Genomic DNA, 24,911 nt, shown 5'->3' on the forward strand with positions numbered 1-24,911 from the left:
ATTCAAAGGCCAAAATCAATTTCACAAACAAATAATAGACCCTATTTTTATACAAATGAAATTTTATTTCTTGATCATTTTCAAGAAGGACCCGATATGGTTATGGATATGCATGAAAATGATTTTTTCCCTACATTTGTGTGGCATAAATCGACTGATTTTCTTTATGGTGATTTTTATCTTTCTAGCCAGATGTTGTTCAAATCAAAAATAGATCTACAATGGGCGGTTAGACTCTATAGTATTAAAAAAGGGAGGGAATTTTTTTATTGTTAATTCGGGAAAGGAAGTCTTGAGAATTTGCTGCAAGCATGTAAATCAAGGTTGTTCTTTCAAACTTTGTGCTACCAATGATAGTAGTAATAACTTGTGCAAAATTAAAAAATACATCAGGGAACACACTTATAATATGGGTGATTGTCGTGGGGGTTACTTCAATTTGGATACAAACATGATTGTATCTGTTCATGTGCCATATATTGAAAAGACACCGAGGTACTATTTCTTACCGAGTTCATTTGATAATACAAATCAATACTTATCTTTTCATTAATAATTATTAAGCGTAATTGTCCATAGGTATCCTATCAAAGAATGACAAATGTTCATTCTTAATAAGTACCACAAAATAATTAGTTGGCGAAAGGCGTATCTTGGAGGAAAGCATGTCTTTGAACAATATGGAAATTAGGAGGGCTTATTTGGTGAATTTCAAGGTTTATCGCTGCTATGAAATATTTCAATCTAGGCTTTGTCGATAAATGATGATTCGAACGACATGAGGGAGTTGATGAATGCATTTTCAACTATGTTTTGGATGTTGAAGCCATGTGACTATGATTTTTGTTATTGTAGACCAGTGATATCGATAGATGGAACATATGTATACAATAAGTATGATATATAGTTATTAAATGCAGTATGCACGGATGACAATGGCTCTATTTTTCCATTGGCTTTTGCAATAGCATTGAATGAGAGCCTTGATACATAGACCGAGTTTTTGAGTAATTTGCATCAATATGTCGTGATAGTCATCCAAGAATTATATTGATATCTGATAGGCACCACGGCCTATTTAGAAGTGTCTTTATAGATGTAACTGGTAAGCTTCTTTTTCCTATCACCATTACTGCTTAAGGCACTTAAAGGACAATTATCAAAAGACGTTCAAAAGTTTCCGAACGAATAACCTACTATGGGCTACTGCAACTGCTACCTAAGAGAAAAAGTTTTTGTCACACATAGAGTTGATCAAGGAAATACATTTGCCAGCATATGAGTGGTTGATTAAGATCGACTTAGAAAATGAAACATGCACAAACATGATGGAAGGAGATGGGGCATGCTCACATGAATAGCTTTAAGTCATTAATGGCATGCCAAAGTACGCTAGAGGCCTACCAGTGACTGGAATGGTCAAAATCTCTTACAACATGATTGTGGATAATTTTGTTCAGAGATCGATGTATGCAAAATAACTAATGGTTGACATACAAAAATGGATGCTAAATCCATTCAAAAAATTTGAGGAATACAGAAAAAGACATCGATGCACAATATCAAAACATATCTTGTGGCAAACAACATATTTAAAGTCAGGACATTTAACTCCCACCATGAAAAGGGTGGTAATAAATAAATTGTTAATGAGATGCAAAGAACATATACGTGTTGTAAATAAAAATCAAACCGCTTTCCATTTTCTCATGCCATTAGGGTGTTCGAATTTGTTGGAAATCCTACATGGGATTATATTGCACTAGAATTTTCTATGGCTTGGTACAATAGAGCTTACTCTGGGCAGTTGACTCCACTTGGTGATGTGTTGACACCCAATTTTGGCTCGCCTTTTCATACAATTAATTTTTCTATGTTTCTTAGTCCTAAATACTTTATCCAAATGGCGTTTCCTATTCTTCATATTAATTTTAGTAATTTTGACATAAACGGAATAATTTTTCTTTTACTTTTTTTTTAATCTCTTATATATATATATATATATATATATATATATATACCATACAAACGTTATATATATATATATCACAATAAATATTTAAACATTAGTTTTTTAACTTTTACTTTAAATTCTAAATGAATTTTGTCATATCGTTATAATATTTCATAAATATATAATCGGTATAGTATGAAAATCAATTAGGACGAGAAAAGCGTCGTTAAATTAATTAAGTGAAAGTGATTTGAGGAAATTAGATTTTTTTTACTAACATAATTCACTTATTCACAATATTTGGGCCATTTGCTTTAATTATTTTCGGCCAAAGTAGCAGCCCAACAATTTAAAATACTATAACTTGGCCCAATTTCAATCCACCAGTCAAACCCAACCAAACTAATCTATAATCCGGCCCAAAAAAACCCAAATCCAAATAAAATCAGACCCCCTATTTCCCTTTCTTCTTGATGGTGTCAACCAAAACACTGATTAATTCCCCTTTCTCTGTAGCAAATCTGTTTCTCCTTCGGACCATCGAATATGTAATGCCCAAAAATCTCATCCTAAAGCATCACACATTGCTTAAGGCTACAAGTATCCCCAAGCTAACCTTTTGAGCCTATTGCTACATATAATAACTTATTTCGAGATGGAATAAGCAAAACACTGGTACTGTCATATCAAATAATAGGAAATACGAAGAAAATACTGGGTCCAAACGACCAGAATACTGGAAATCTCAACATACTAATAATCTAATAACTAGTTTGGTAAAGCCTCTACTACTTCATGACTAGAGAGCCATTGGGACAGGCCCCCAACTACTCAAACTGAACTAAAAGCAATAATATATCTACTAAAATACTGAAATGTCTGAAGATAGGCCCTCGAACCATGAGGACTCACCAGTGTGGGGACTTAGACAAAGATACTCAGAAATCACTGAAGAGGCTGGGACTGAGCACCTGAACCTACATTATAAGACAATGTAGCACATAAACGTATATATGGATTAGCACTTGGGAATGTACTGAGTATATAGGGGTATATGCATTTAAATAAACATTATCATTACTCTTCATAACATCATGCAAGAATATATGAATAACTCACATGGCTTGAATAAATCTGAAATATAATTCTCATGAATTGTGAATAGTGAAACATAAAATACAAATCTCGTGAGTCATTATACTTAACTTTAAAATCTCTATTCTCCTCTTATTCTCAATACTTGACGGCTAAAGGAACTTTAAACAATGATTTTAAACACCTACTTTTATCTCGTGGAGAGTAAAACGTCTTTAAAACTCAAGGACTCAGAACGTTTAGGAACTTTCAACACTTGGGAAATCTAGAACTCTCTTAGACTTTGGACACTTAGAACTCGGGATTATATAACTTTGGACACTCGGGAGTTTCTTCTAACTGACATAAATCATGTAAGCTACATGGAGTCCAACGTCTTGTATTCCAAATGAAGAAACCTCACATTGGGGAGAGGCATCATACTCTTGCCAGGGAGTATAACCTCAACTCAGTGATCACTATCTCCGCCTTGGGCCCATAAATATTAGTCCTACGGTGGCACGCAGTTCTGGGGTATGAGACCTCAGAATCATACCCAACTCAGTGCTAAATACTACTCCTATACTCAGCTCATAACTCTTAGGAAATCCACCTCAAATAAATCAAAGGTCTATACTGAAGACCAAAATGTATTACTATTTGTTTTAGTAGAACATCATTGTGGATTCCAACTCTATTAGGACCAAAAAGGTCAAATATTTCTCATTAATCTCAAAGTACTCAAATCATAGGTGCTTATAGCACAGAAGTTCATAAAATTGCAATTCTCAAGTAGGGCTTAGTGGCCCATAGTTCAATCTCAAGTTAAGACTCATCAAAATGCATACTAGAGATCATAAGGATTCATAAATCATATACAAATCTAGAATTTCAGCATTATGCATTAAAATCTCAATATACTCATGTATCTCAATTTCTAAACATGGAAATTATCATAATCTCAAGAACAACAACAAAGGGTACAAACCCATACTTCAATTTTCATAAGAAAACATGTGAAACCATATATTCTTGTAATTTTAAAAAACTTCTGAGTACAAGGACGAAAGAAGTGTCCTTGTTCATACCCCACATACCTTGAATTAGAATCTTTGGATGAACTCTTGCTTTTAGGACTCTATTCGTACTCTTGAATGAGCTTTATTTAAGCCCTTGACTTGAGAACTTTGAATCTTGACTCAATTTAGAAAATCTATGGTGGATTCTTGAGATTCTTAGAAGAGGTTTTGGATACTTAGGGTTTTTGTTGAGAGAAAACTTGAGAAAAACTTGATGAATGCTTGTAAATGACTTTAATTTGGTGTTTGTACGGTTTAAGAGGCTTGAAAAAAGTCCAAAGTGCCCTTTTTAACTTTTGTACGAAGCTGGAAAAATTAAACTGGGAACCCGATTTCATGGGGCATCGTAATGCGCCACTATCATGGTAGCTCATTGAAAATTGACAAATGGGAATCTGGGAGTCACCGCGACGCGGAGCCATCGCGTTGTCCCACTGGTTGGGACCTAGAACTTCAGTACGATGTGTCACAATCGTGCTAGGCCACTGGAAATTGACTATTGGGAAATTGGGGTCCTCCGCATGTGCCACTATCATGGAGTTCCACTGGAATTTGACAATTGTCAAATAGACCCTCTCCGCGATGCACCAAGCACTAAAATGATGCTGTTTTATGACTAGGACTTAAATTAGCCATAACTTCTTGTCCAGGCATCGGATTTGGGGAAATCTTATATCGACAGAAAGCTTATGGACTTAAATTAGCCATAACCTTCTCAGGAAAAATTCAGCTTAGGAAAAATTTGGGGTATTACAATATCTCCCACTTGGAAACATTCATCCATGAATATCGCTAGTTAAGCTAAGAGCACAGAGGAAATTGAGTACGTAAAGCTAGAAGAACTCGCTAAACTGACTCTATGTCTTTTTAAGCTCTTGACTACTTTAGAGAATACATAAACTTAATAAGGGTAGAGGCATAGCTAAAATTTAGATTAGATGGGCTGAATTAAGAAAGAATATTACCTTTGGCTTGATCTGAACTCGTGGAAAAGAGGTGTGGGTGCCTCAACTGACTGGTTCCGTCATAAGACCTTGACCAAGGGAACCTCTTTGTTCCTAAGTCTACAGATTTGGTAATGTAGAATCTCAATGGGAATCTCATCAAATGAAAGACTTGTCTGAATATCAGTGCTATCTAAAGGATCTACTACCACAGAATCACCAATGTGCTTCTTAAGCATGGAGATATGAAATATAGGATGAACGGCTGACAACTTTGTGGGCAACTCAACTTCATAGGCTACTTTACCAACACTGCTCAAGACTCTATAGGGGCCAACATAATGGGGGCTAAGCTTTCCCTTTCTACCAAACCTCTTTACCCCTTTCATGGGTGAAATCTTTAAGTACACCAAATCACCTGCCTCAAACTCAAGGTCTCTTCTCCTTACATCGACATATGACTTTTGACGACTCTGAGCTGTCTTCAACCTTTCTTTAATCAACTTCACCTTCTCCATAGCCTTAAATACTACATCATGCCCAATCATAATAGCCTCACCCACTTTAAACCAACCTATGGAGGATCTGCATCTTCTACCATACAAAGCCTCAAATGGTGCCATCTCAATGCTAGCATGGTAACTATTGTTATATTCAAACTCGATCAGTGGCAAATACTCATCCCAACTACCTTTGAAATTAAGTGCACACGCCCTCAACATATCTTCTATGGTATGAATGGTCCTCTCAGCCTGACCATTTATCTGTGGATGAAAAATGGAACTCAAATGAACTTGGGTGCCAAGACCCCTATGGAAAGCTCTCCAAAACTGAGAAGTGAACTGAGTACCCCTATCTGAGATGTTAGACAAGGGAACTCAATGCAACCTGACCAACTCCTGAATATACAATCTAGCATAATCCTCAGTTGTATAAGATGTATGCACAGGTAGGAAATACGATGACTTAGTCAATCTATCTATAACAACCTAAATAGAATCATGATGATGCCGCGAAAGAGGTAAACCGGTGACAAAATATATATTCACCCTTTCCCTCTTCTAGGTGGGAATACCAAACTCTTGCATCACACCGCCAGGTCTTTGGTGCTTTATCTTAACCTGTTGGCATATTGTGCACTTCGCTACAAACCTAGCTATATCCTTCTTCATACCACTCCACCAATAGATTTCCCGCAAAGTTGCGGTATATCTTGGTAGCGCTAGGATGAATAGAATATCGCACGCCATGTGCTTCAGCCATAATTCTCTACCTTAGATCACCCACACTAGGAATACACAAGCTACCCTGCTATCTCAGCACACCATCTCCCTATTGGGAGAAGACCTCTACCTTTTGGTCCTTAACTAACCCCTTCAGTCTGACCAAACTATCATCGAAGTCTTGCTTCTCTTTCAGTTCTGAAACTAAAGAAGATTTGGAACTATTTTGCACCAAAGTACTTCCCTCAGTGGAATCAAGTAACCTAACACCCAGTCTAGCCAAACCATGTATATCACGAGCTAACTCTTTCTTATCTTCTTTTACATGAGTAACACTACCCATAGACAAGCTACTAAGGGCATCTGCCACTATATTGGCCTTGCCTGGGTGATACAACACACTTATATCATAGTCCTTTCACAACTCTAACAACCTCTTCTACCTAAGGTTCAAATCCCTCTAAGTAAACATGTACTGTAGGATTTTGTGATCAATAAACACATCAACATGAAACCATAAAGATAGTGTCTCCATATTTTCAAAGCAAAGACCACAGCATCTAACTCAAGATCATGGGTTGGGTAGTTCTTTTCATATGGCTTTAACTATATAGAGGCATAGGCTATAACCTTACCTCTTTGCATCAACACACAACCCAAACCAACTCTAGAGGCATCAAAATATACCAAAAACCATCTGTACCATCAGGCAAAGTCAACAAAGGGGCTGAAGGAAATCGAGTTTTCAACTTTTGAAAACTTTTCTCACAGGAATCTGACCACTAGAAAACTTTCTTTTGGATCAACCAAGCCATGGGAGATGTAATAGAAGAGAAACCTACAGTAAAATGGTGTTCGTAGCTAGCTAAACCCAAGAAACTTCTAATGACAGACGGAGAGATAGGTCTAGGCTAATTTTTTACAGCTTTTATCTTTTGGAGATCAACTCTAATGCCTTTGGCTGAAATAATATGACCCAAAAAGGCTACTGATCTTAGCCAAAATTAACACTTGTTAAATTTAGAGAACAACTGGTGATCTATAAGAGTTTACAAGATAATTCTAAGATGATCTGCAAGGTCGTTATTAGTACGGGAGTACACAAGGATATCATCGATGAAAACAATAACAACATATCAAGATATTGCTTGAACACTCAATTCATGAGGTTCATAAAGGCTGCTGGGGTATTGGTTAGCCCAAAAGGCATGACTAGAAACTCAAAGTGACTATAATAGGTTCGGAAGGCTGTCTTTGGAATATCACATTCCCTCACTTTAAGCTGATGATAGCCGGATCTAAGGTCTATCTTGGATAAACAACTTGCACCTTGCAACTGATCCAATAGTTCATCGATTCTCGAAGGGGGTACTTATTCTTAACTATGACCTTGTTAAGTTGATGATAGTCAATGCACATACACAAAGAACCATCTTTTTTTTCATAAAAAGAACAGGTGCACCTCAAGGAAAGACACTGGGCCTTATGAATCCCTTATCTAAAAGATCTTTGAGTTGCTCTTTTAACTCCCTAAGCTTTGCAGGTGCGATACGATATGGCAGAATAGAAATAGGTCGGGTGTCAAGAAAAAGGTCAATCCTAAATTCTATCTCTTTATCAGGAGGTACCTCTGGGAGATCTTTTGGGAAAACATCAGGAAAATCATTAACAATATTGACTAACTGAATAGTTGGAGCCTCAAACTTAGTATCTTTGACTCTAACTAGGGGATAGAGGCAACCTTTGGATATTAGCTTTCTAGCTTTGTGATAAGAGATAAAATGACTCTTGGGAGATACCAAACTCCTATACCACTCAAAAATTGGTTCATTTGGGATCTAAAACTTGACCACGTGGGTACGATAGTCTATAGATTCATAACAATAATAAAGCCAATTCATACCTACAATAAGGTTGAAATGTACCATGTCCAACTCTATCAAATTAGCAAATATAACTCTATGAAGAATAGTAACAGGACAATCTCTATACACTTATTAAGCAACAACTGAATTCCCTACTGGTGTGGAAACTAGGAAAGGCTCAAGAATCTTCTCGGGACTCATTTTAAAATTCACATCGACTAATGGGGTCACATAAGAGAAACTTGACCCGGGGTCCAACAACACAAAAACATCAAAGAAAAAGACACGGAGCATACCAGTAACAACATCGGGAGAATCCTCCAGCTCCTAATGGGATGGTAAGGCATAGAATCTATTCTAGCGCTGACTGCCAGCAATGCTAGATGAAGTGCGTTGAGCAGGGGTGGAATGAGCTACATGAACTGGTGCGCTAGTAGTCTATGTCTGGGGTCAGGCATCTCTATTCCCCTGCCTAATATGCGGATAATCTCTAAGTTTGTAGCCCAGCTTGCCACAATTGAAACAACCCCTCTAGTCTGCTAAACACTCATAGGGATGATCTCTACTACACTTAGAATATGGAAAATAGTGGGGTCTGTTACTTACACTATTCTGGGACCAGGACATAGAAGACTTATTCCCTTACTCCTGCCTATATCTAGGAGCGGGAGCACTAGCTGATGAAGGCACTGGCATAGACGAATGGCCCTGGAACTATAGGTGGTTCCCTCCATGGGACCTAGCCTAACTATACTCATGCTGCTCAGATCAAGCCCTCTTGTTACCCCTCACTCTATCTCTTTCCTTTATCTGCCTCTATCTATTATGTATGTATCATCAACCTACAAAGATCCATATCTCTATTCAGCATTGTATTCCTACACACTTTCAGTACCAAACCAGAAACACCTATCACGAACTTGCTCATACTTGCTCGGGTGTCAAAAATCAACTCAGGAGCGTACTTGGCTAACTGGTTAAACTTCAAGTAGTACTCCTTGACAGTCATGGAGCCTTGCCTTAAGTTCATAAACTACTTTATTTTTGCCTCCTTCATCTCTAACTGAATAAACTTGTCCAAGAACACATCTTGGAACACCTGCCAAGTAATGGGGGCATCATCTTCCCCTCTACTCTTCTTCCATGCAACCACCCAGTCATATGCTATGTTTCAGCCTATAAGATGCCAACCCAACACTTTCTTCCTCAGAAACATGCATCACCTGTGTGATTTTTCTCACCTCCTCAAGGTATAACTGTGAATACTCACCTTCTTTAGACCCATAAAACTCTGGCGAATTCATCCGCATGAAATTATGAATCCTAAAAGCAGCTAAATCACCTCCCTGCTGATTTGGAACTATGGCTTGGTTATTTCCTTAAACATTGGCGGTGACTGCTTGGGCTAATGCCTGAAAGGCCGCCTAAAACTTAGCATGAGACACAGTCTCGTTCAAGGGATCGACATGCTGGGGTTTCTCATTATCATTTCTATGGGCGTTCGCTCTTTAGGGAGGCATTTTTTGAAATAGGAGAGCACGAATTATTAGATTAGGGGGACAACTGTAGGCACAAAAGAATCTGAAAGAAAGAAAAAACTTCTTCCTAAAATGTCTTGTAGTCTCTTGCTCATAGATATGGCGCGCTACACACCAAAGATCAAGACTCTACTTAACGCAGCTTATCAGACTCCCTAGGACTCCTTAAACCTTAGGCTCAGATACCATATTTGTAACTCCTCGAAATCTAATCCCGAAGCATCACACGGTGCTTAAGGCTACAAGTAGCCCTAGGCTAACCCTTTGAGCCTATTACTAGATATAATAACTAATTTTGAGATGAAATAAACAACACTGGTACTGCCATATCAAATAATAGAAAATAAGAAGAAAATACTCGGTCCAAACAACTACAATACTGGAAATCTCAATATACTAACAATCTGATAACTAGGCTGACAAAGCCTCTACTACTCTATGACTAGGTTTTGGCCTCCAACTGACTCAAACTAAACTGAAAGCAATAATTTATCTACTAAAATACTGAAATTTCTAAACATAGGCCCTCGATCCATAAGGACTCACCACTGTGGAGATATAGACAAAGGTACTCAGAAATCATTAAAGAGGCCAGGACTGAGTACCTGAACCTATATTATAAGATAATGTAGCACATAGACGTATATATGGATCATTACTTGGGAATAAACTGAGTATGTAGGAGTGAATGCATTAAAATAAGCATTATTATTACTCCTTATAACATCATGCATGCATATATGAATGACTCATATGGATTGAATAAATCAGAAATATAATTCTCATGAATTATGAATAGTCAAACCTGAAATACAAATATCACGAGTCATTATACATAACTTTAAAATCTCTACTTTCCTCTTATTCTTAATACTTGATGGCTAAATGAACTTTAAACAATACTTTCAAACTCCTATTTTTATCTCATAGAGAGTAAAACTTCTTTAAAACTCAAGGACTCAGAAATTTTAGGAACTTTTAATACTTGGGAACTCTAGAGCTCTTTTAGACTTGGGACACTTAGAACTCAGTATTATATAACTTTTGACACTCGAGAGTTTCTTCTAACCGACATAAACCATGTGAGCTATATGGAGTCCAATGTCTTGTGGATAGACCAAAATATATTACTATTTGTTTTAATAGAACATCATTGTGGATTCCAACTCTATTAGGACCAAAAAGGTCAAATATTTCTCAATAATATAAAAGTACTCAAATCATAGGTTCTTATAGCACAGAAGTTCATAAAATTGCATTATCAAGTAGGGCTTAGTGGCCCATAGTTCAATCTCAAGTTAAGACTCATCAAAATGAATACTAGAGATTATAAGGATTTATAAATCATATAGAAATCTGAAATTTCATAATTATGCATTAAAATCTCAACATACTCATGTATCTCAATTTCTAAAACATGGAAATTATCATAATCTCAGGAACAACAACAAAGGGTACAAACCCATACTTCAATTTTCATAAGAAAAAATGTGAAACCATATATTCTTGTAATTTAAAACAACTTCTGGGCACAAGAACGAAAGGAGTGTCTTTGTTCAAACCCCACATACCTTGAATTATAAGCTTTAGATGAAATCTCTCTTTTAGGACTATTCGTACTCTTGAATGAGGGTTCTTAAAGTCCTTGACTTGGTAACCTTGAATCTTGACTCAATTTAGAAAATCTATGGTGGATTCTTGAGATTCTTGGAAGAGGTTTTGGATACTTAGGGTTTTTGTTGAGAGAAAACTTGAGAAAAACTTCATAGAATGCTTTTAAATGACTTTAATTTGGTGTTTGTATGGTTTAAGAGGCTTGGAAAAAGTCTAAAATGCCCTTTTTAACTTCTGTACGAAATTGGAAAAATTGAACTGGAACCCAATTATAGGCCACCACGATGCGCAACTATCATGGTGGCTCACTGGAAATTGACAAATAGGAATTTGGGAGTCACTACGACATGGAGCCATTATATTGTCCCATTGTTTGGGACCTGGAACTTCGATGTGACGCGTCACAATCGCTCTAGGCCACTAGAAATTGACTATTGGGAAATTAGGGTCCTTCGCGTCACGCCACTATCACGGAGTTCCACTGGAATTTGACAATTGTCAAATAGACCAACATTAAAATGACGTTTTATGATCAGGACATAAATTAGCCATAACTTCTTACCCGGGCATCGGATTTGGGCAAATCTTATATTGACAAAAAGCTTATCAAATTTCCTATGTGATAAATAGTCGAAATTATGAAAATTCTATATGGTTAAAATAATACTCACTTAGGAATTCACTCCTTAACCTTCTCAAGGAGAAATTCAGCTTAGGAAAAATTTGGGGTACTTCAGAATAATAGCGATTTCGATGGTCCTCGACCTTTTCCTTTATTTTTTCACCCACATCTAATAAATCCCACCATTTTTCATCAACTTTACATCACTTCCATCACTTTTTGTCCAAAATAATCCCCAAAAATACTCAACTATCACTGCCACTCGTGGAAAAGGTGAAGGGAGTGAAGAACTATCTTGAGGTTGTTATTCCTCATATCTGATGGTTTCAAGTCTTCGATATTAAAAAAACTTCTACCCTTTTTATATCAAACTTGAAAGGGGTAAAATACATCCTTTTATCTTTAGATTTCCTCATCACTTTCTACAATTTTTACTTTTCAAGAATTCAAATTTTAATTCTTGAGGCTTGAGAATTGTTGCAAGCCCTCCTTTATTTTGGATATAAAAGGAGCCTTTGGAATCTCTTTTTGTTTCATCAAGAATTACTGGAAAAAAGTCATTGCATTTATCATAAATAAGTACTAAATATCAAGAAGTCACTTTTCCTCCTTATTTGTTTCCCTTTATGAGTTTGAAGTTTGAGTTTGAATATTCGACGAGTAACCCCTAGTTCGCTGCCCCAAAAAAGGTACGAATTTGCCCTTTCGTTTTGTTTTCATCTGCTCTTCCTTTTCTCTTATTGTGGTTCGATGAGGTGAATATATTATTTTTTTGTTGTTACTTTTTCGTCTTTGCAAGTAGAAAAAATATATACACAATACTAATTTTGTGAAGTTTCTTTGTGTGTGCAAATACAAGTATAGATATTTATATAGGTGAATATGCGATCTGTGTTGGCTTCATATAGAGTTAGGAGATCTACCCTTAAATCAGATTCATGAACATAATGTCATTATCGAGTTTATGTTGTTTCAATTATTGTCTGCCTTCATAGTTTTGGATATTATCAAATACGAGTTTAGAAAGCATGAGGATATATGTTGCTCTTGATATCCTATGTCTAGTAAACACTTTTTCCTGCATAATTTTTTTAATCTCTTTTTTCATCTCCTCTCTTTCATCTTATTTGGTTTATGAATATGTGAAGTTAAATTTCATCGTTGTTTTTTTTGTTGCCTCTGACAATAAAAGTACAATTTAGATTTTTTTTTGAAGTTATCTCGCTTGTAATATATGAGTCTATATGTATGAAATTTATGATCGGTTTTAAGTTTAGTCATGATGTTGTTCATTATCTACAAATTCATTTCATGAGAATGATTTTATTAAGTTTATGTTATTTTGATACGCGTGGTTGCCTCCCTAATTTTGTTGATTTTGTGGATTGAAGTATTAATATTTTGAAAAGTTTTTGTGCTCTAATGGAAAGGGTAGAACTATGTAAAGTCTATCATGTAGAATGTACCCCCTATTATTTAAATTTCACTTCTTCTCTTTTACTTTATTTTTATTTCTCATAAATTTGTGATTTTGTTCAAGCTTTTGATTAGGTCTATTACTGTGATGTTTCTTTTGGAATTCTATCATTGAGTATAATTTTTATTCTAAAAAATAGATTTCTGTGTAAATTCATGGGTATGCGAATATATGTATTTATGTACTTATTTTGTTTTAGACTGCTATTTTTTTGAGTTGCAAATCATGTTCAAGAATATTGTTGGCTTAATTTTATTTTATATATGCAGTTGCTTAACAACAAATATATAATATATGTGAAATTTTATTCCCCTGTTCTTGCATTATTTCGAGTGATATGGGGTTGTTAGCATGTGAACCATTTGCAACTCTATTTAATAAAGATGGCTAAGTTGTTAACATATATAAATACGATGAATAGGCAGATTTAAATATGAAAACTGAACTTTGGGTTCTGCTTCACGCTAAAGCTAGTAATGCTCTTATTCTTGTATGAATTCTCCCACTTATGATGTGCAAATTTATTCATGCGTTTTGGCTGGTTGTATTTTATGTGAAGTTTAGTAATATGCTAATGGGAGGCACAAGCTTGAAATTGTATTCTGTTGTCAATGGTCACTTTGCTACTTCATGGATTATTGTGAAATGCTATCATTTTTTAGTTTTGAACGAGTTCGATGCCCTTTTTTTAGATATTAAATTCTCATCCTTTGGTTTGCTAAAAGCTAAGGAATTCTTTGCTAAGGAGTATTCTCACTTTTTATCTTCTTCTGTTGATGTATTTTTCTTAATACTCAAGTAGTGTTTTGGCCGATCTCTAGCTTTATTGTATGATGACTTTATTTATATTTTTTTATGAAGATTTGTTATTTGGTAGAATTTCTAATCCTTATATTTCTTATTTTTACATGTACACTTGGAGCGTCTTTGGAGTCTCATGAATTAACTCTATCTCTATCCAAATCAGAGAAGAGAACAAATTATATTATGTATCTTTAGACTTTGGGTTGTAGGTGACTAAAAAGTTTTAAAATGAGTTGTAGGTGACACAAGTCTTAATAATTGAGTGGAGGTGACAATTACTTAATTATGGATTAAGAAAGTTTGGAAAATTTCAAAATAACCCACAAGTTTTTAAATTTATACTTTGATCCAAATGTTAGTTAATATAATGGAAAACGAAGGGAAAAAAGGTGCATTTTTCTCTTTTTTCATCCGTTGTTATTTTCTCTCTCTTCGCGATATTTATTTTTCATTGTTGTTGTTTTATTCATCATCTTTTGATTCTTTATCACCATCTTATACTTCATTATCATCTTTATATTCTTCTTGTTGACCATTATTGTTGTTGTTGTTACCGCTATTACTGCTCTTTGACCAATTTCTTACGTCAAATTTTGTTTTGTATATCACTTTCAACTTTGGCATTTACTTGACAGGAGACTTTGGTAAGTCAAATTACATGTTTTAGTTGAATTTGTCATCTGGGTAACTGCTAGTGTGTTATTTTTTCAACAATAGCTAGCACGCGAACATGAATGCAATATAAGAGCAATATGTTTAAACAGATCCATCATCTATGGCATTAGATAAATATTTTATTCAACAGTAGACTCATGTTGGATTCATGTTTATGGTTCTAGATGCCCGTAATATGAATCGAATAGATGGGTATTCTATTGCAACAGATTACTAATATATTTCAATAAATTAATAATCTGTTGTACTAGTTTAGTAATCTGTTTCAACAGATTGATAATCTATTTCAACAGATTAATAATCAGTTGCACCAGATTAGTAATCTTTTTCAAAAAATAAATAATTTGTTGGATCAGATTAGTTATCTGTTCTAACAGACAAGTAATCTATTGCAACAGATAATTATTCTGTTGCAACAGATGAATAATCTATTTCGAACAACAAAATACAGCTCCTTTCACAAACCCAACAGATAACTCAACTCATATGTTAATCTCTTGCTATTGATAATGGATTCAAATTATTCCTTAATTGTAGACATATCATTTGTTGAGGAAAAAAAATAGACAGCATGAAAATTAAATAAGAATTAAAATGTCAAATGCATCAAACATAAATTTTTTATTAAACAAAAAAAACAAAAATACATTGATAATAGAAAAAAAAAGCTTAATTATTATTATCATCATTATCATTATTATTTGTACGATCAGTCGGACAATCTTCAACTAGCAGTAGCAGCGCCCTCCTCAGCATGCGGATCTCCCGCAACATCTTTACTCTGATGGCGGTCAACTCCCACTGCAGGTCATGAACCTCTTTCTGCAGTTCCCGCATGGCTTCTAGTAAAATAGAGACATCCCACATTGGATCAATCATATCTAGAAAATGCATAAGTTGACAAAACACACAAATAAAAATAAAAGTAAAGAAAAGAAAGAATTTGAATGTAATACAACGTATATTTACACAAAAAGCAAGAAAAAAATTACCAGAGACAGGGAAAAGCTATCAAGTCCTTGAAGAGAAAGTAAGTAGTTGAAGGTGTAACAAGAGCAAGGAATAAATAGAGTATAGTAGAATGAATGATTGAGTAAGGAGGGGCCTATTTATAGAGGATTGAACTTGAATTTGTTAGACAAAATGTCGCAACTGTTCACCTCCATTTATTAATGACATTATTGCTTACTATGAAAATTTATGAATTAATAAATTAAGCAATATTGTGATAAGTCATGACTTTCAATTTTTTTATTATTAATAATTAGTTCTTTCCAGAAACCATTTTTATATTGAGTTGTAACAATAGATCATATATTTGTTACATCAGATAACTCATCTGTGACAATAGATATATCATCTGTTGCAATAAATAGATAACCTATTGCATCATATAATATATCTGTTGCAACATATAATCTATATATCTTTTTTTTTAATTATCATCATGACATTCAAATTTTTTGACTTTTAATTATATAAATTAATAAAATAGATTTAAAGATGCAACTGTTCACCTCCATTTATTAATGACATTCTTGATTACTGTAAGAAGTTATAACTTAATTAAATTAAGCAATATTATAATAAGTCATGACTTTTCAGCTTATTATTATTAATAATTAGTTCTTTCCAGGAACCATTTTTATATTGAGTTGTGACAACAGATTATATATCTGTTGCATCAGATAACTTATCTGTGACAACAAATGTATCATCCATTGTAACAAATAGATAACTTATTGCATCAGATAATCTATCTATTGCAACATATAATCTATCTTCTTTTAAAAAAATATCATCACATCATTAATCAAAATTTGCTAACTCTTTCATTATATTAATTAATAAAATAGATTTAAAACAAAAATATTTTTTGTGAGTTTTTTACGGTTTAAATTGTGTTTATTATTTATTTCCTTATTGTTTTCTGTAAAAAGAAATGACTTAATTAAATCAAGCTGGTGAGTCTTTTATTATTGTGACAAGTAATGACTTTTCATCTTATTATTATTAATTATTTCTTAAATTTAAATGAATTTTTTCTCAATTTAAAAATCAAAGACTCCTGGTTTTCAATAACCACTTCTTTAATAAAATAATAACCATTTTTATTGAGTTATGGCAACAGATTGTATATTTGTTGCATAAGATAACCTATCTGTTGCAATAATATACCATTTGTTGCAACAAATCAACCATCTATTTTTGGAGCTTTTTTGATCTCTTCTAACAACTGATTTATTAGTCGCAACAGATGAGGAATTTAATGCATCAGCAGCGTTGTTTATTTGTTGAATGTGTTTAGACAAAAAGTCACAGTCACGACTATTCACCTTTTTCTTAATAATCATCATATAACTTAATTAATCCAATTTTGTGATTTTTTTTAAAATTAAATAATCTTTCTTTTATGGTTATAAATTGTGTATATCATTTAGTTTTTTATTATTTATTTACGAACCATTTTTAAGAGAATCATGACTTTTCACCACCCTCCAACCATCGACATATTGAGAATAGGGAATAAATAGAATGATAATTAAATATTAAATAAGAATAAAAAAATTCAAAGTCGACCAAACCAAACCAAACATATACATAGATTTTTGAATCCCTTATAGGTAGATCTGATATACAAAAGAAAAATACATACGCTAAATGAAATAAAAAACATAACCTAGTTATTATTACTACTATTATTATTATCATTAATATTTTATTATTATTACTATTATTATTGTCAACAGGATAATTTTCATCCGGCAGCAATAGGGCCCTCCTCAGCTTTGCTCCGAAGTTGGTCAAATTCCTCTGGAGTTCATCAAACTGCCTTTGAAGTTCCCACAAGGACTCGATGATCAACCATATTTGTATTGTAATTTTTTTAGAATGAACGAGTAAAAGTAAGAAAAGGAGTCCAGAGGGACCTATTTATAAATGATTGAATTGGAAGGGGTGACTTAGTCAAACAAAAAGCCACGACTTTTCATAGCCCTTAATTAAATAAAATTAGTGACTTTTCAAATATGTAAATTAAAAAATGAATCTAAATATAATATTTTATCTTTTATTGTATTTTGAAAAAAAAAAAGAAAATTGCTAATCTAACAAATGGGTAATCTTTTGCATAATATATTTCATCTGTTATATAACTTACAACATATTGACAATCTGTTGCAATAGATGGATATATCAGTTTGTTTTTCCAATAGACGTGGTGTCTGTTGCAACTTGCTAGTCATCTGTTTGTTCAATTTAAGCCATAGATGGGCTAGGATGAATAAGGTGCGTACAGATAGATCAACTATTATATGTGTGTGAGTTGAGAAGTATTACTAATAAGGCCACCGGGATAACACACACAAAGTACAATATTTTTGTGAATGCAGTTTTTAACCGATTAGGCACTGATCATTCAAACAAGATCCTGCACTGTACAATTAAGTTTGATGGGTTTGAATTGATGAGGTGAGGGCCTCATGAAGATGGTGCAGATACCCTGTTATGAATTACTGATGGTTTTTGCTCATTTTTATATGTGTCAAGTTTTGAGAAGGGATCAATATATGGTGTTATTATATAGAACCAATAGCGATTGGACTTAACTTTAAGTGTGCATTGGACTCTGAGAACACCTTCAAAGCGTTGTACTGCATCAAACAAGAATGAAAAACTAATAGAAATTCTCCTGACCCAAATTTGTATAAAAGGGTTGATAGAGAAGATGATTATACTCTAAAAGGAGCTGAAGGAGAATGACTACGACGGAAAGGGGAGTTGATGAAAGACTATATCATCTGAGAGCTAATTAAAGAAGAGACATAGGGTAGAAAGTAACGTCTAGAGAATCTGGCCGATGAAATTATCTTAAAAGATAAGAAATATGAATCGAGTGCAAATATAAAAGTGTATCCGATAATGAAAATTCATTTGTTGTCTCTCTGAAAGAAAAATAATACAGATGAACACTTTGCTAGGGAGCTGCTACTACGTAGGGTGGTTGGGATTATCACCTAGATACAAAATAGCGGAAGACCAAGAAAGCCACCTTATGAGCATCTGAAATAATGTACAGTAAGTCTAGAAAACTTGTTCCAACAGCAATTGCAGTTAAAGTAAGGAATCTAAGTGAAGGTGGAAATTTCTGTATTTTATATTGCATCATATGCCTTCTTGTTTGTGGTTCTAATTAGGTCCACTGCTATTGTCCTGATCAAAACCACAAACGAGATTGAAAGACATATTTAGTATCATTATTTCATTAGAAATATGGATTAATTGATTGTGTTTCCTTGCCATAGCATGCTTTCAACATTTCTTGGAGAAGATCAGAGGCTTGTTGTAGTATGTGAATCCCAATAATTTTCAAGCTTACCTCCAGTTTGCTGATTCTATATTCAAGTTGATCATTGCTATCTTTGAAGTTGGTATAGAGTTCCTGATCTCTTATGAACTCAATCAAGAACACTACCTTCAAAGTTGTGGCATTGAAAAATGCCTTCAGAACACTTTCTTTAGAAGCCTTAAAGGATATATAGAGGGTTGTTGTGTTTGTTTTAGGTCAAAATGTGTTGATGCAAACTGAAGATGTGGTACCAACAGTTGAACAACACACTTTTATCAAGCATTACTCAACTAATTTGATAAATTAATGAGCAAAGAGTTACGTAGCATTTGATCTAAATTGCCTCTACTAAGCCTATCAAATGTTACGTAACTCTAGTCTCCTTACTCTATAAAAAAAATTTACCCAAGTTAGTGCACAAATCAAACGAGCTAAATCTCTAAGCCATTCTGCTGATCGCTCTTCTCCAATATAGATGACAAGATATCTGCTATGCAAAGTTCTACACCATCACCAGAAATGTTTGTCAAGGCGCAAGTCTTCAGAAAGCATCAACAGTAATCTCTCAATATCAAGTGATATTTAGAGATTACTAGTCATGCCTTCTTTGGAAGTTTGCTACGACAAGAATTTCTGCTGACGACAAGATATCCGCCATACAAAAGTATACACCATCAGCAAAATTTCTTGCCAGAGTGAAAATCTTCAGAAGGCATTATTAGTAATCTCTCAACATCAAGGAAGTGTTGTATAAAAGTCTTCAAAAAATAATCAAAAATAATTAAGTTTTTAGGAATGGATACATATAATTATGGCATCAACAACCTCACCAGATTTACTCCTCACACAAAAAAAGGGCAGAAATATTTTCATTTGTATTTGCATGTTATTTATTTGGCAAACTAAACAAAAATGAACTAAATCTAGCATTTAATTCATCTTTGTTTGGTTTGTTAAATAAATAACATGCGAATGCAAATGAAAATATTTCTGCCTTTTCTTTTATACGAAAAGTGAATTTGGTAAGGTTGTTGATGATAATTATATGTAGTCATTGCTAAAAACTTCCTTATTTTCAAATGTCTTCTAAAGAATTTCGTACAAGACTTCCATGATATTGAAATATTATTAATAATGTCTTCTGCAGACTTTCATTCTGGCAAAAATGTCTACTGATGGTGTAGACTTTTGTATGGAAGATATCTTGTCATCAACAAAAATTCTTGCTGTAGTGAACGTCTTGAGAAGAAATAACTAGTAATCTCTCAATATCACTTGACATTGAGAGATTACTATTGATGCCTTCTGAAGACTTACGCATTGTAAATATTTTTGGCAATGGTGTAGACTTTTGCATAGCAGATATCTTGTCATCTATATTGGAGAAGAGAGATCAATAGAAAGGTTGAGAGATTGAGCTCATTTGATTTGTGCACTAACTCGGGCAAATTTTTTTGATAGGTAATGAGCCTAGAGTTACGTAAGGCTTGATAGAGTCGGTTTAGATCAAACGCTATGTAACTCCTTACTTATTAATTTATCAAATTGGTTGAGAAACGCTTGATAAAAGTGTGTTGTTCAACTGTTGGGACCACATCTTCAGTGTGCATCAACATATTTTGACCTAAAACAAACACAATAACCCTCCATATATCCTTTATGGCTTATGAAGAAAGTGTTCTGAAGGCTCTCTTCAATGCCACAACTTTGAAGGTAGTGTTCCTGATCGAGCTCACAAGAGATCAGAAACTCTATACCAACTTCAAAGATGGCAACGACCAGCTTAAATATAGAATCAGCAATCCAGAGGCAAGCTTGAAAATTATCGGGATTCAGATACAATAGCAACCCTCTGATTTTCTCCAAAAAATGATGAATGCATGCTAAGGCAAGAAAACACAATCAATTAATCCATATTGCTAAGGAAGTAATAATACTCAATCTGTCTTTCAATCTCGTTTGTGGTTCCAAGTAGGACAATAGTAGTGAACCTAATCGGAACCACAAACAAGAAGGCATGGGATGCAATTTAAAATTCAGAAATTGCTATCTTCACTTAGATTCCTTACTTTAACTGCAATTGTTGTTGGCAGAAGTTTTCTGGACTTACTGTACAATATTTCAACCCTCAATTCCCTTAAGGCGGGTTTTTTGGTCTTCTGTTATTTTCTATCTAGGTGATAATCTCAACCACGCTACCTAGTCGCAGCTCTCTAGCAAAGTGACCATCTGCACCATTTTTCTCTTAGAAAAACAACAGATGGATTTTTCATTACTAGATACACTTTCATATTTGCACTTGATACAGATTTCTTATGTTTTGAGATAATTTCATCGGCCAGATTTGCTAGAAGTTACTTTCCACCCTATGTCTCTTCTTCAATTAGCTTTCAGATGTATAGTCTTTCATCAACCACCCATTTTCCCTCAAAGGCATTCTCCTACCTTACTTTCTGGCATATAATCATCACCCCGAGCAACCCAACCATATAAATTTAGGCTAGGACAATAACTATATTGGTTTTTCATTCTTTTTAGATACAGTGCTAGGCTTCAAAGGCCTTCTCAGAGTCCAATGCACCCTAAAAGTTAGTCTAATCGCTATTGAATCTCTTTATAATGACACCAAAACTAGATCGCTTCATAATGCTTGACAAATAAACATGAGCAATAACTGAAATTAAATCTTAATAGAGTATCAGAACCATATTCATGGTCCCTCGGCCTTATCAGTTTGGACCAACCAAACTTAACTGTAAAATTGCAAATATCTTGTTTGAATGAACTATGACTAATCGGTAAAAACAATATTCACAAAATTAGTGTACTCTATGTGTGTTTCCATGATAACATTATCAGTAATACATACCTCCCATATATAAAGTTGTTCCATCTACATGCAACTTATTCCTTCGAACACATCTTTACCATAGCCTCTTGTGATCGTCGGGCAAAAGTTAATCAACTATCAGTTCCTTATATCTATAAAGAAGAGGAGAAAATTGATTTCACAAAAAGAACATTATCCATCTGTTCAGTAGATATAGAGTCTGTTGCATCAGATGTATAGTCTGTTGCAATAGATGTAAAGTCGGTTGCAATAAATGTAGAGTCTGTTGGAATACATCAAATCAGCCTTGCTGGTGGTTTGATTTGTTCCAATAGTTGCTCCGTCTATTGCAACATCAACAACAGCATAAACTACAAAAAAACAACAAATAAAAAACATCAACAACAAAGAAACAACAACATTTGCTCCAAATCCATTAACAACATTATCAATAACAAAAAAGCAACAACATTTGTTCCAACACCACACCACAACTTCCAACAACACTAACCCCACCAACAATATTAATAACAGCATAAACAACAAAGAAACAAATAAAATATATATATAAAAATGATACTGCCAACAAGGCTTTTAAATTTCTCCCAACAGAATACTTTTTCGCATATTGTAATAAAAATTCTTGATTCATTTATTCAATACTTAAAAGTTTCTTCAAATTTTTTAAATAAATATGATATGGCTAAATGGTAACTAAATTAAAAAAACAGATGTAAATAACTTGCAAAGAAGAATACAAGAATGAAAGAGCAATATTGAACCATACCTTAACGTCAAAAGGGGATCAAAATAGCAATTTCAGTCGAGGAAAGATATGGATCAATTTAGATCCAAAAGGATCTTTATGAGAAAGAGAAGAGAAAAAAGAGAAGATAGAAAAAAGGTCATGATAACCCTAACCTAAAGAGGAAAGAAAGAAAAAGATGAAAGATGAATAAAATAAATTTAGGGTTGAAGCTGAGAAGAGATGAGATTATTTTAGATGTATCGTGTATGTAGACTTAGGTTTCAATATTCATTAATTAATATAATTAATATTCATTAATAATTTGAGGGGCACGATGGAGACTAGTGACATTGAAAAGAAAAGATAAGACTACTCAACGAATATATTTTTGAGTTATCCTAGAAAAAGAAACTCTTCATTTTTTACTGCATTTTGTAGCACTTACTACTTTATCTACTCGAACAGAAGCTTTCTTTAAAATTAAGAGAAAAAAAGATTTTCAAACAAATATGTCACCTGTTGCAACAGATAGCAATATCTATTTAAAAATCCTAACTACACAGTCATCTGTTACAAAATATACAAATCTCTATTAAAAAATCCTTTTCCATTTGATAATTAAATTAGATATGTCAACTGTTACAATAGATATCAATATCTTTTTAAATATCCCAACAGCTCAGTTATTTGTGATGATAAATACAAATGTCCACTTGATAATTAAATCAGATATATCATCTGTTACAACAGATATCAATATCTATTTGAAAATTTTCAACATCTCAATCATCTGTCACAACAGATACAAATGTCTATTTGATAATTAAATTAGTTATGTCATCTATTACAACAGATGTAAATATCTGTTAGAAATTTCCACCAGCTTAGTCGTTTGTTCCAACAGATTTCATTGCAATTGATTTAGTGGAACTAGGGATGAATGAATGAGCTCATAGGGTCAAAAACAACTTCAATTGAGTATTTGCAATTGCATGGCATTGGTATTGTGTTCATCCCAACCCGAGTCGTCGATTGATCACTATGAGTTAAAATGATTTCTCATTACTTAATGTTAAGATTAATATTACCTAAACTGATTTAGGTGGAACAAGGGATGAAGGAATGAGTTTATAGGGTCAACAACAACTTCAATTGAGTCATTACAATTACATGGCATTGGTATTGTGTTCATCTTGATCCAAGTCATCGATCGATCACTCTGAGTTGAAATGAGCTCTCAATAACTTAATATTAAGATTAATAGTACCTAAATTAATTTAGGTGGAACTAGGAATGAATGAATGAGTTCATAGGTTCAACAACAACTTCAATTGAGTCTTTACAATTGGTGTTGGTATTACGTTCATAAATGAGCTCTCATTAACTTAATGTTAGGATTAATATTACCTAAATCAATTTATGTGGAACTAGGGATAAATGAATAACCTCATAGGGTTAATAAAAACCTCAATGGAGTCTTTACAATTGGTGTTGGAATTGCGTTCATCCCAACCCGGGTGGTCGATCGATCACTCTGAGTTGAAATAAGCTCTCATTAACTTAATGTTAGGATTAATATTACCTAAATTGATTTAGGTGGAACTAGGGATGAATGAATGAGCTCATAGGGTCATCAACAACTTCAATTTAGTCTTTGCAATTGGTGTGGGTATTCAATTCATCCCGACTCAGGTCATTGATCGATCACTTTGAGTTGAAATGAACTCTCAATAACTTAATGTTAAGATTAATAGTATCTAAATTGATTAAGGTGGAACTATGGATGAATGAATGAGTTCATAGGGTCAAATACAACTTCAATTGAGTCTTTGCAATTGGTGTTGGTATTGCATTCATCCCAACCCAGGTTATCAATTGATCACTCTGAGTTGAAATGAGCTTTCAATAACTTAATATTAGGATTAATAGTACCTAAATTTATTTAGGTGGAACTAGGTATGAATGAATGAGTTCATAGAGTCAACAACAACTTTAATTAAGTCTTTGCAATTAGTGTTGGTATTGCATTCATCCCGACCTGAGTCGTTGATCGATCACTCTGATTTGAAATGAACTCTTAATAACTTAATGTTAAGATTAATAGTACCTAAATTAA

This window comes from Capsicum annuum, chromosome 6 (genome assembly GCF_002878395.1).
Source record: "Capsicum annuum cultivar UCD-10X-F1 chromosome 6, UCD10Xv1.1, whole genome shotgun sequence".
NCBI classification, from domain to species: Eukaryota; Viridiplantae; Streptophyta; class Magnoliopsida; order Solanales; family Solanaceae; genus Capsicum; species Capsicum annuum.